This window comes from Schistocerca gregaria, chromosome 1 (assembly GCF_023897955.1).
Source record: "Schistocerca gregaria isolate iqSchGreg1 chromosome 1, iqSchGreg1.2, whole genome shotgun sequence".
Classification (NCBI taxonomy): Eukaryota; Metazoa; Arthropoda; class Insecta; order Orthoptera; family Acrididae; genus Schistocerca; species Schistocerca gregaria.
Genome location: NC_064920.1, coordinates 1,179,857,931 through 1,179,870,505, shown reverse-complemented (window position 1 = coordinate 1,179,870,505; position 12,575 = coordinate 1,179,857,931). Strand labels below are relative to the sequence as shown.

General features: G+C 43.1%; 1 protein-coding gene across 1 annotated transcript in view; it reads left to right on the top strand.

The window, feature by feature from the left end:
* Nucleotides 1-12,575, top strand: part of LOC126297629 (Down syndrome cell adhesion molecule-like protein Dscam2) — a 340,086-nt gene that overhangs the window by 89,785 nt on the left and 237,726 nt on the right. The gene's annotated exons all lie outside the window — the stretch shown is intronic.

Below are 12,575 nucleotides of genomic sequence, written 5' to 3'. Positions count from 1 at the left end.
CTTTTCATTCGTAAAAATAGACGTTCTTGTTTGGTGTTTACATTATTGCTTTCCACTGGTAGAAACGGCCTGCAGCTGTGACGTAACGCTGTTTACTTGTTGTCTGTAGTTCAATTCTTTTATCTTGGCAGCTCGCGCATGCCCGCCCAGACGCGAGTTGATTGCTGCGTTGCCAGTTGCACACGACACACGCGCCAAGAGAAACAGCGCCATAGTACAGTATAGTTCTGAAACTTACGTTTAGGAGGGAGCGCGCAGTTCAAGAAGTAAAGCCACCACGGCCGCATTAACGCTTTAACCCATTAACCCTTTGGCTTCAAAATACAGCCAAACGCGCCCGGTGTAAATAAAACTTTTATTACAGTCACGAAAGACGGAATATTTCTCAATATTCCATACTACATCTATCTGGTACTTAAATTAAATGAGATATTGTTATACAATACATTTTATATTAAATTTAGGTGTCTTGTCCACATTTCATTCTCAGCATTGTGGCAACTAAAACTGACCATACAGAAAGCATTCGCTATGGACTTTTACCTCTGCAAACTCTTCAAAATTTCGTGCAATGGTTTACTACATTTAATGTTGCACAATAACTGCGTTGAACATCGCAACAAAATTAAGTCATTTGTGGGGGGAAGGTATCACTCAAGAAGATGTGTAAAAATCAAATTTTTAGGCCAAATAGTTTGTTAAATCGAATGATAAGTGTGTCAAAGCAGTTGGAATACCATGTGTCTGCACAGGCGAGCAGTGCAGTGACAAAATCGCACACAGCGCGGAATGCGGGGAGCACGTCTCTGTAGCAGCGAAAGGGTTAATGAAGAGGCAAAACACTAGAAATTTCAAAAAATTACATTCAAACGAATGAAATTCATGAAGGTAAGACACTTCGATATTGTTTTTAAATAAAGAAAATATTAATCATCACACAAGGTTTGAACTCAACCTTTCGCTTTGCAAACCAACACCTTAACCATTACGCTAATGCAGCTCGACAGTCAATACCATTACACTAATGCACCTCGTCAGTCAATAAAACTCCTTGTGGACTCTAAAACATCATCCAAAATACCGACAAACACTGTTGGTATGACTATGAGGTACTCATGCTTCGTTGAAGTACATAGGAAATAAACAATTACCGCTGTTCTTTATTGAGAAAAAGCGATTAGTGAGAATGATACAAACACCTGAATTAGGAGGCTTATTGCTTGTTTAATTTAATTAATCAATAGAATATGAAGCAATTGGTATAAAGAATGCTTTTTCCTTACTTTCTATAAAAGAAAGTCTGCTATCAAGACATTGCTTTTGTTCTATTACTTTATTTATGACCGAATGCTTCTAAAACTGAAGACACTCGTCCGTGCTCTGCACTGCAGTCGAGCTCTGGCAACGTCGTTCTCTGTTCATTGGCTGACTGTGTTTTGTGACGTCAGATGCGCAGAACGAACCTAAATTCGGCCGTCGCCATAAATGACGCCCACTATAGTGGCGGCCGAGGCATGCTAGTGCTCTGTGTACCTGCGGCCACTGTGGGCTTTCGCGCGCCTGTGTGTGTTGCTTCGCATGAGCTGCCGTGTTCCATAGTGGTGTTACTGCTGGCAGCCAAGACTATGGAATGTACCGCATGTGTCTATTTATGTTGACGGGTCGCTTGTCTAGGTCTATCATCTCTCTCATCTTCCTTCTGATAGTTTTTTCATCAGTATGCGGACTTCTCTAAATCCTGTGCACCACACTCATCCTGTTGCGCTGCCACCGCTGACTTGGTGTGTTGTCTTAGTCAGATATATCTTTTATGTACAGATATCCCTGTGCTCATCGACCATTCCGTCTCGCCTGCATACACTAGTCCACACTCACAGCCAATTTCGTAAACTCCAGCAGCAAGTGGCTTGCCAGTTGCATCTTTCGTTGAACCAAGAACATGTTTATTCTGTTGCTGCTTAGAAAAACCAGCTTGGTACCTGCTGGTCGGGGAATTTCACCCACAAGTTCAGTGCCCCCTTGAACATATGTTAGTAGGATGGTATTTTGCGCTTCCTTATGCGCTTCCCTATTGCCTTCATCCTTTGTCGCTATAGCTTTTATCTATTATTTCATGCCATAAACATTGGCTTCATAAATGGATCTGTATTTTGCAGTTCAACCTTCAGATTTTCTTCATCGCTAATCCCGTGGGCCCTCTTGGTTAAAGTGTACAGGGCGGATTTCTTTTGCGTAAGGTGAAAGAGAGAGGAGACTAGCGGGCTTCCGGTAAACTTCCGCGTCGATGGTAGTCATCACTCCATACTTTCCTATCTCAATAATAAATTGAATTCTCCTGTGCTGCCGATTGAGGTGCTGGTAGAAGTTCTTTAGCCCTTCTTCTCCATGTGACCAGATAACAAAGGTGTCATCACCATACCGAAGCTAGCATTTCGAAAGTAATGATGCGGTCTGGAGTGCTGTTCCTTCAGATGTTTCTACGAAGATATCTGCTGCGATAGGCGAGAGAGGGGAACCCATAGTTGTCTGTTCATAGAATTTCTCTTTCCACCTGAAATAGGTGATTGTTAAACAGTGGCGCTCTATCTCGCAAACATCGGGTGCCGTACGTTCCTCTAAGATTTTCACGGAATCGGACACTGATACATTTGTGAATAAAGACTTCACGTCGAAGCTGACCATCAGGTCAGCAGCCGAGATACACTTCTCTTTTAAAAGTGCTACAAAATGGGTGGAGTCCTCAACATATGACTGTGTGACTCACCAGATGTCGAAGTTTCGGAGACAGTTCTTACGCTGGATTGTAGGAGGTCAGTGAATTAATGCTATTCATAATGGAACTTCGGTACGCCGTTTACACTTGGTGCCTGTGGAACTTGTTGGATGAGTCTTCTAGCTGTGTATAAGTCCATTCTAATTTGCTTTACCAGTGCTGCGATCTATTTGATTATCTTGGCGGTCGAATCTGCCTTAACTTTCTTATAAATGGGTTCACTCAGGAGATCTTCCATTCGTTTGTCACCTGTCGTTTCCACGTATCCAAAACAACGATGACATTTCCCATGTTTGCTCGTATTATTACTACTTGGGAGCTGTTCAGAGGCTTTGCGTGAGTCAGGAGTTGCACCGTTTCTCGCCGGATGTTCTCTGCCTCAGCTTGTCGTAACTGACGAACCGTAGCCTCAGCAGATTCGATGACGTCCTCTTTCGCAACTCGTTTCGGTGCGATTGTGAAATTTATTCATTTGGCCAGAATTTCTGTGGCTACGTCGCTTACGTTGTCACTAGAGAGGTTAACCACTGTCTACATCTACTTTTACATGGATACTCTGCAAATCACATTTAAGTGCCTGGCAGAAGATTCATCGAACCACCTTCGCAATTCTCTATTATCCCAGTCTCGTATAGCGCGCCGAAAGAACGAACACCTACATCTTTCCGTAGGAGCTCTGATTTCCCTTATTTTATAATGGTGATCGTTTCTTCATATGTAGGTCGGTGGCAAAAAAACATTTTCGCATTCGGAGGAGAAAGTTGGTGATTGGAATTTCTTGAAAACACTCCGTCGCAACGAAAAACGCCTTTCTTTTAATGATCGAGCCTACATGCTATATCATTTCAGTGACACTCTCTCCCATATTTCGCGATAATACTAAACGTGCTGCCATTCTTTGAACTTTTTCGATGTACTCCGTCAGTCCTATCTGGAAAGGATACCACACCGCGCAGCAATATTCTAAAAGAGGACGGACAAGCGTAGTATAGGCAGTCTCCTGCCAATAAAATACAGTATTTGGTTAGTCTTCCCCCACAACATTTTCTGTGTGTTCCTTCCAATTTAACTGTCGAATGTCCAGTATCAGTCATTTCTCCATCATCTTCTGCTGTAGTTTATCGTACTACATCATCTGAGGGATGGTGATACTATCTTTCGATATTGTGGTTTGTTGAAAAGTTAACCTGTCGACCTTCACCCAGGCATTCATATCAATTTTCTAGCCAGAAAGAGGTTCAGTTCCCACAGTTTTCTGTAGTTTGTGCCGAGACTAAATGAATGTGGCGTATCCTTTCGCGCAGCAAAGCTTTGCTGGCTTGTTCACATATATTCTTCGTCTTGCTCGATGTTATATGGTATTGTCAGCCATAAGACTTTTGGCAGTACACTGGTATTCCTGCATGGCTTCAAGAAGACAAGGTCATTCATCAGTTTACCTTATTTTAGCCGCAGAGCTCCAAGCTGCCTGATATTTTCGTAGACTTCCTGCCCTTACTGGTTGGCTGCACGTAAGCGGAGGATTCCGCAACCGTTGTTGCAGTCAATAACATTCCTCTGGATTTAGAACCGCATTGTCAATGTCAGTGTATAATATTCGACAGGCATCAAGGATATGCAGTGCACCAAAGATCCACAAAGAGGCTTTTTTGTACCGCCATTGCGAATAGCATTAATTCACCGACCTACAGTCTAGGGAAAGAACTGGCTTCGAAGCTTCGACATTTGGTGAGCCACGCAGAATCCTATGTTGGGGCCTCCTCCTATTTTGTAGCATTTTTGAAAGAACTGTGTGTCTCGGCTGCTGTCGTGGTGGTCAGCTTCGAAGTGAAGTCTTTATTCACAAATGTAGCAGTGTCAGATACCGTGAACATCATAGAGGAACGTATGGCGCCCGATGTCTGCAAGCTTGTGCGCCACTGTTTAACGATCACCTATTTCAGGTGGAAAGAGAAATTCTTTGAAAAGATAGACGATGTAGGTATGGGCTCCCCTCTCTCTCCTATTGTAGCAGATATCTTCACAGAAGCATTGGAAGAAACAACACTCCAGTCTGCACCATGACGCCCAGAATGCTGGCTTCGCCATGTTCGGAACACCTTTGCTACGTGGCCACACGAGAAGAACAACTAAAGAATATCCACCAACACCTCAATCAGCATCACAGCAAAATCCAATTCACTGTGGAGATGGGAAAGAATGGGGGTGCTGACTTCTATCGACGTTGACATTTACCGAACGCTGACGGCGAACTCGGCCACAGAGTATAAAGAGAGCCCACCAGCTCAGACAAGTACCTACATGCCTCCTCCCTTCTTCACTCTACGCAGAAGAAATTCGCCCTGCATATTTAAACCAAGTAGACCCCATTAGCGATGAAGAACGTATGAAGGCTGAACTGAAAAACCTGAGAAATCAGTGGTTATGACATGATATGATAGATAAAAGTATGGCAACAAAGGGTGAAGGCAAGAGAGAAGTGAAGACTGAACAGCAACTTGTAGCCCTACTACCATACTTTCAAGAGGTCGCGGAACGCGTGGGCAAAATACCCCGACGAGCAGGTATTAAGCTCATTTTTAGAAGCAGCAACAGAATAAAAAATGTTCTTGGTTCAACTGTAGATGCAGTATGCACGCTACATGCTTCTAAAATTTACATCGGCTGCGAGTGTGGACTAGTGTATGAAGGGGAGAAGGGATGGCTGATCAGCACACGGATATCTTCATCTACATTTATACTCCGCTACTCCGCAAGACACCCAACGGTGTGTGGCAGAGGGCACTTTTCGTGCCACTGTCATTACCTCCCTTTCGTGTTCCAGTCGCGTATGGTTCGCGGGAAGAACGACTGCCGGAAAGCCTCCGTGCGCGCTCGAATCTCTCTAATTTTACATTCGTGATCTCCTCGGGAGGTATAAGTAGGGGGAAGCTATATATTCGATACCTCATCCAGAAACGCACCCTCTCGAAACCTGGACAGCAAGCTACACCGCGATGCAGAGCGCCTCTTTTGCAGAGTCTGCCACTTGAGTTTGCTAAACATCTCCGTAACGCTATAACGCTAACCAAATAACCCTGTGACGAAACGCGAACGAGTGTTTTGCAAGCCACCTCCTTTGTTGATAGACTACATTTTCTAAGGACTCGCCCAATGAATCTCAACCTGGCACCCGCCTTACCAACAATTAATTTTATATGATCATTCCACTTCAAATCGTTCCGCACACATACTCCCAGATATTTTACAGAAGTAACTGCTACCAGTGTTTGTTCCGCTACCATATAATCGTATAATAAAGGATCCTTCTTTCTATGTATTCCCAATACATTACATTTGTCTATGTTAAGGGTCAGTTACCTCTCCCGGCACCAAGTGCCTATCCGCTGCAGATCTTCCTGCATTTCGCTGCAATTTTCTAATGCTGCAACTTCTCTGTATACTACAGCATCATCCCCGAAAAGCCGCATGGAACTTCCGACACCATGTACTAGGTCATTTATCTATATTGTGAAAAGCAATGGTCCCATAACACTCCCCTGTAGCACGCCACGGGTTACTTTAACGTCTGTACACATCTCTCCACGGAGAACAACATGCTGTGTTCTGTTTGCTAAAAACTCTTCAATCCAGCCACACAGGTTGTCTGATATTCCGTAGGCTCATACTCTATCAGCCAACAGTGCGGAAGTGTATCGAACGCCTTCCGGAAGTCAAGGAAAATGGCATCTACCTGGCAGTCTGCATCTAATATTTCCTCGGTCTCATGAACAAATAAAGCGAGTTGGGTCTCACACGATCGCTGTCTCCGGAATCCATGTTGATTCCTACAGAGTAGATTCTGAGTTTCCAGAAATGACATGATACGTGAAAGGTATGTCCGACAAAGAAAACACACCAAGTCAGCGGTGTCCGAACACCAGTATGAGTGCGGTGAACAGAATTTAGCGAAATCCGCCTACTCGCGAAACAGTCTCTTACCCTCAGGAGGGGGTTTAGAGGATCAATAGAAATAGGCAAGCGAGCCTCCAACATGAATAGAGAGGACGGGTACAGACTTTGAAACGTTCAAAGGTATGTGAATTCCTAAGGGACAAAACTTCTGAGGTCATCGGTCCCTAGACTTACACATTACTTAAAATAACGTACAGTAACTTATGCTAAGAACGACACTCACACTCATGCCCGACGGAGGACTGGAATCTCCTGCGGGAGGGGCCGCTCAATCCGTGACATGACGCCTCATGTCACGGCTGCCGGCTGTAACAACAATACGGAGAGGCGGGTCGTGCGAACCAACACACACAGGCGCGCGGCAGACCACAGCGGCCGCAGGTACACACAGCACCGACATACCTCAGCCGGCACTAGGCAACAAGTAAACAGCGCTACGTCACAGCTGCACGCCGTTTCTCATTTGCCTATTTTCATCAGTGGCAAGCAATTACGACAAACACCATCAAGAATGTCTATCTTCGTCAATGAAAGGAATTAATGCAGATACCAATAAGGACGTCTAACATCCCTTCCCCTCATTCTGAATACCCAATAAGATTACTGCTAATGATATTTTCATGGATATTAATAAATGGTTTAAAGCCAACTCACTGACATTAAACTTCGAAAAGACTCACTATATGCAATTCAGAACCTGTAAGAGGTTTCCACCCAGCATATGCATCAAGTATGAAGAAGAGCAGATAGAAGGGGTTGACAGTCTTAAATTCCTGGGATTACAACTTGATAATAAATTCAGTTGGGAGGAGCACACCACAGAACTGCAGAAACGCCTTAACAAATCTGTATTTGCAATTCGAGTGTTAACAGACATAGGCGACATTAAATGAAAAGGCTTGCATACTTTGCCTACTTTCATTCCATTCATTCCATAATGTCATATGGTATCATATTTTGGGGTAACTCTTCAAGTCAAACAAAAGTTTTCAGAGTCCAAAAGCGTGTAATACGTATTACTTCTGGAGTAAATTCACGGACGTCCTGTAGAAACCTCTTCAAAGAACTGGGTATACTAACTACTACCTCTCAGTATATTTATTCCTTAATGAAATTTGTCCTAAATAATATATCTCTTTTTCCAACAAACAGCTCAGTTCATACATACAATACCAGGAACAAAAATGATCTGCACAAGGACTTAAAAGCACTTACTTTTTAGTTCAAAAAGGGCTCCACTTCTCAGGAACACTCATCTTCAATATTTTGCCAGCAAATAAAAAAATTTGTTACAAATAAAGATCAGTTTAAAAGGAGCCTGAAAGACTTACTAGTGGACAACTCCTACTCCATTGACGAATTTTTTTAATAGAAACAAATGATGTATTTTATATATTCCTACTATTAGTATTGTTACTTCAGCTTAAAAAATCGACATGTTTCACATCCACGAGGATCTCCTCAGCACGGATCTATGGAACGAAAATCTAATCTAATCATTACAATAACAGCCTCTCCGCTAGTATACAAGATCCAAAAGTTTTCTTATACAACAATTAGCAAAAACGCCCTGAGGAAGGCTATTTGCAATAGTGATCAATACGTCAGAGAATTTTAAACATGCGCTCACACACCCAGAAAAATGTTATTGAATAATCACAGAAGGTGTCAGCAGCATCTTCATCCATTACACTGGACTGGATCACCCCATACGAGTGTTTTTGGAAAGGGGGCACTAACCGTATTAGTAGCTGTTCTGCGATCACAAGAAACAACTAGTTTACTATAGCGTCTAATAAAATGTGACCCACAATCACCCACTAGTGTTACGACTTTGTTAGCAACAAATGATATGCAAGCTCATATTCAGATTTTCATCCACTGGTCAAATCATACAGGTCATACAAGACCTCAACTATTAAGCTTTCAGAGATGGTAGTGTGTACCAAAACAAGAACAAGATGTCTGGTAAACATAGGCTTTAAAATGCAAACCTTAAGAATTACGGACACTTGTATGTCTTCGATACTGTGAATCAAATCTCTTCTAGGAGCAAGCTTTTTGCTGAAACTTCTTGGCAGATTAAAACTGTGTGCCGGACCGAGACTCGAACTCGAGACCTTTGCTGTTCGTGGGCAAGTGCTCAACATTACGTGCCTTGTGTAGACGAGCATTGCCGTGTTGGAAAACTGCACCAAGAGAATGTTGTACGAGGGCGCAGGATGTTCGTGGTGCACCGTTGTGCCGTCGCACCTCCCTCAGTCACTACCAACTGTCAGCTGAAGTCGTATCCGATGGCTTCTCACACCAGGGCGACAGTGGTAACACTGCTGTAACTCTCCAGGCACTGGGCGAATGGGACCTCTCTCCAGGTCGTCGCCACAGTCTCTGACGATAGTACTCTAGGGTAGTGCAGACTTGCGGTATATCGCTGAAAGCAATGTAACGCATTGCACGGTAACACCCTAGTCCGGTGCCCGCCCAATAGCTGAATGGTAAGCGCGTTGGAATGTCACGCACGGGTACCCGGGCACGATTCCCAGTTGGGGAGGGAAATTTTCTCCCCTCAGGGACTGGGTGTTGTGCTGTCCTCATCATCATTTCATCCCCACTGTCGACACGCAAGCCGCCAAATGTGGCGTCGCATTCAATAAGACTTGCACTTGGCGGCCGAACATTTCAACTGGGAATTCCCAGCCATTGATGCCATACTCTCATTTCCAATTTAGTTGCTGCTAGTCTCTGACCAATGGTGCAGGGAGTCTATTAGTTGTCCTCGGATGGCATGTGCAAATGTGAAGGGGTAACAATACTGCCCAGGAAAAACACTAATGCATTCTGGTCAGCATTCCACTTGTCACAGAGAGTTGCCACAGTTATAATTTACATTCCTGCCAATGATATCAACGACTAAGGAGTTGCACTGGCGTAAGCCCATGTCTACTGGTTGATTCACTTTTTTTTGATCAGGCTACATATATTTGTTCGTCCTAACCTGTATAGCCGTGCATGTATAAGGGAAGCTTCCGGGACGGCGATGTGCGCCAGCCCCAGATAGAATGTGCATGGTAGACTAACGACGAGGGTCGGAGCGCTCGCCAGCCTGGTTGCGACTTTTAGGCGGTTTTCCACATCTCACTAGGTAAATACAGTGCTGGTACCCAATTCCCACCTCAGCTGCACGATTCGCAAACATTTAAAAAAACTTTCGCTCATTTTCTGATGAATAGCACCCATAGTTAAGGGTACACATATTCCATCCATCCGAGGATGCGGGAGGGGGAGGCGTGTTGAGAGGGGCAGGGAAATAACAGGGTGAGGACAGGAAGGGCAACGGGGCACCCCTTAAACATATTAAGGCAAATTAGTTCATAACCATGCCGACCCTGCAGCACAAAGGCACAAGAAAAAGTATATATTTCTTCATATGTTTTTGTAAAATCCAGTTTCGTCCAGAAAAACTACAGCACTTTTGGTCCCCTGTATGCAGTATATGTTTGTTGTTGTTGTTGTTGTGGTCTTCAGTCCTAAGACTGGTTTGATGCAGCTCTCCATGCTACTCTATCCTGTGCAAGCTTCTTCATCTCCCAGTACTTACTGCAGCTTACACCCTTCTGAATCTGCTTAGTGTGTTCATCTCTTGGTCTACTTCTACGATTTTTAACCTCCATGCTTCCCTGCAGTACCAAATTGGTGATTCCTTGATTCCTCAGAACATGTCCTGCTAACCGATCCCTTCTTCTAGTCAAGTTGTGCCACAAACTCCTCTTCTCCCCAATTCTATTCAATACCTCCTCATTTGTTATGTAATCTACCCATCTAATCTTCAGCATTGTTCTGTAGCACCACATTTGGAAAGCTTCTATTTTCTTCTTGTCTAAACTATTTATCGTCCATGTTTCACTGAATAGCATCGGGGAGAGACTACAACCCTGTCTCACTCCCTTCCCAACCACTGCTTCCCTTTCATGTCCCTCGACTCTTATAACTGCCATCTAGTTTCTATACAAATTGTAAATAGCCTTTCGCTCCCTGTATTTTACCACTGCCACATTTAGAATTTGAAAGAGAGTATTCCAGTCAACATTGTCAAAAGCTTTCTCTAAGTCTACAAATGCTAGAAACGTAGGTTTGCCTTTTCTTAATATATTTTCTAAGATAAGTCGTAGGGTGAGTATTGCCTCACATGTTCCAACAATTCTGCGGAATCCAAACTGATCTTCCCCGAGGTCGGGTTCTATCAGTTTTTCATTATCCTGTAAAGAATTGTGGTTAGTATTTTGCAGCTGTGACTTATTAAACTGATAGTTCGGTAATTTTCACATCTGTCAACACCTTATTTCTTTGCGATTGGAATTACTATATTCTTCTTGAAGTCTGAGGGTATTTCACCTGTCTCATACACTTTGCTAGCCAGATGGTAGAGTTTTTTTAGACCTGGTTCTGCCAAGGCTATCAGTAGTTCAAATGGAAGGTTGTCTACTCTGGGGGCCTTGTTTCGACTTTCAGTGCACTGACAAACTCTTCACGCAGTATCATATCTCCCATTTGATCTTCATCGACATCCTCTTCCATTTCCACAATATTGTCCTCAAGTACATCGCCCCTGTATAGATCCTATATATACTCCTTCCACCTTTCTGCTTTCGCTTATTTGCTTAGAACTGGATTTCCATCTGAACTCTTGTTATTCATGCAAGTGGTTCTCCTATCTCCAAAGGTCTCTTTAATTTTCCTGTAGGCAGTATCTATCTTACCCCTAGTGAGATAAGCCTCTATATCCTTACATTTGTCCTCTAGCCATCCCTGCTTAGCCATTTTGCACTTCCTGTCGACTTCATTTTTGAGACGTTTGTATTCCCTTTTACCTGCTTCATTTGCTGCATTTTTATGTTTTCTCCTTTCATCAATTAAATTCAATATTTCTTCTGTTACCCAAGGATTTCTACTAGCCCTCGCCTTTTTACCTTCTTGATCCTCTGCTGCCTTCACTACTTCATCCCTCAAAGCTAACCATTCTTCTTCTACTGTATTTCTTTCCCCCATTCCTGTCAATTTTTCCCTTATGTTCTCCCTGAAACTCTGTACAACCTCTGGTTCTTTTAGTTTATCCAGGTCTCGTCTCCTTAAATTTCCACCTTTTTGCAGTTTCTTCAGTTTTAATCTACAGGTCATAACCAATAGATTGTGGTCAGAGTCCACATCTGCCCCTGGAAACGTTTTACAATTTAAAACCTGGTTGCTAAATCTCTGTCTTACAATTATATAATCTATCTGAAACCTGTCAGTATGTCCAGGCTTCTTCCACGTATACAACCTCCTTTTATGATTCTTGAACCAAGTGTTAGCTATGATTAAATTGTGCTCTGTGCAAAATTCTACCAGGCGGCTTCCTCTTTCATTTCTTACCTCCAATCCATATTCACCTACCACGTTTCCTTCTCTCCCTTTTCCTACAACCGAATTCCAGTCACCCATGACTATTAAATTTTCGTCTCCCTTCACTACCTGAATAATTTCTTTTATCTCATCATACATTTCTTCAATTTCTTCATCATCTGCAGAGCTAGTCGGCATAGAAACTTCTACTACTGTAGTAGGTGTGGGCTTCCTATCTATCTTGGCCACAATAATGCGTTCAGTATGCTGTTTGTAGTAGCTTACCCGCATTCCTATTTTCCTATTTATTATTAAACCTACTCCTGCACTACCCCTATTTGATTTTGTGTTTATAACCCTGTAGTCACCTGACCAGAAGTCTTGTTCCTCCTGCCACCGAACTTCACTAATTCCCACTATATCTAACTTTAACCTATCCATTTCCCTTTTTAAATTTTCTAACCTACCT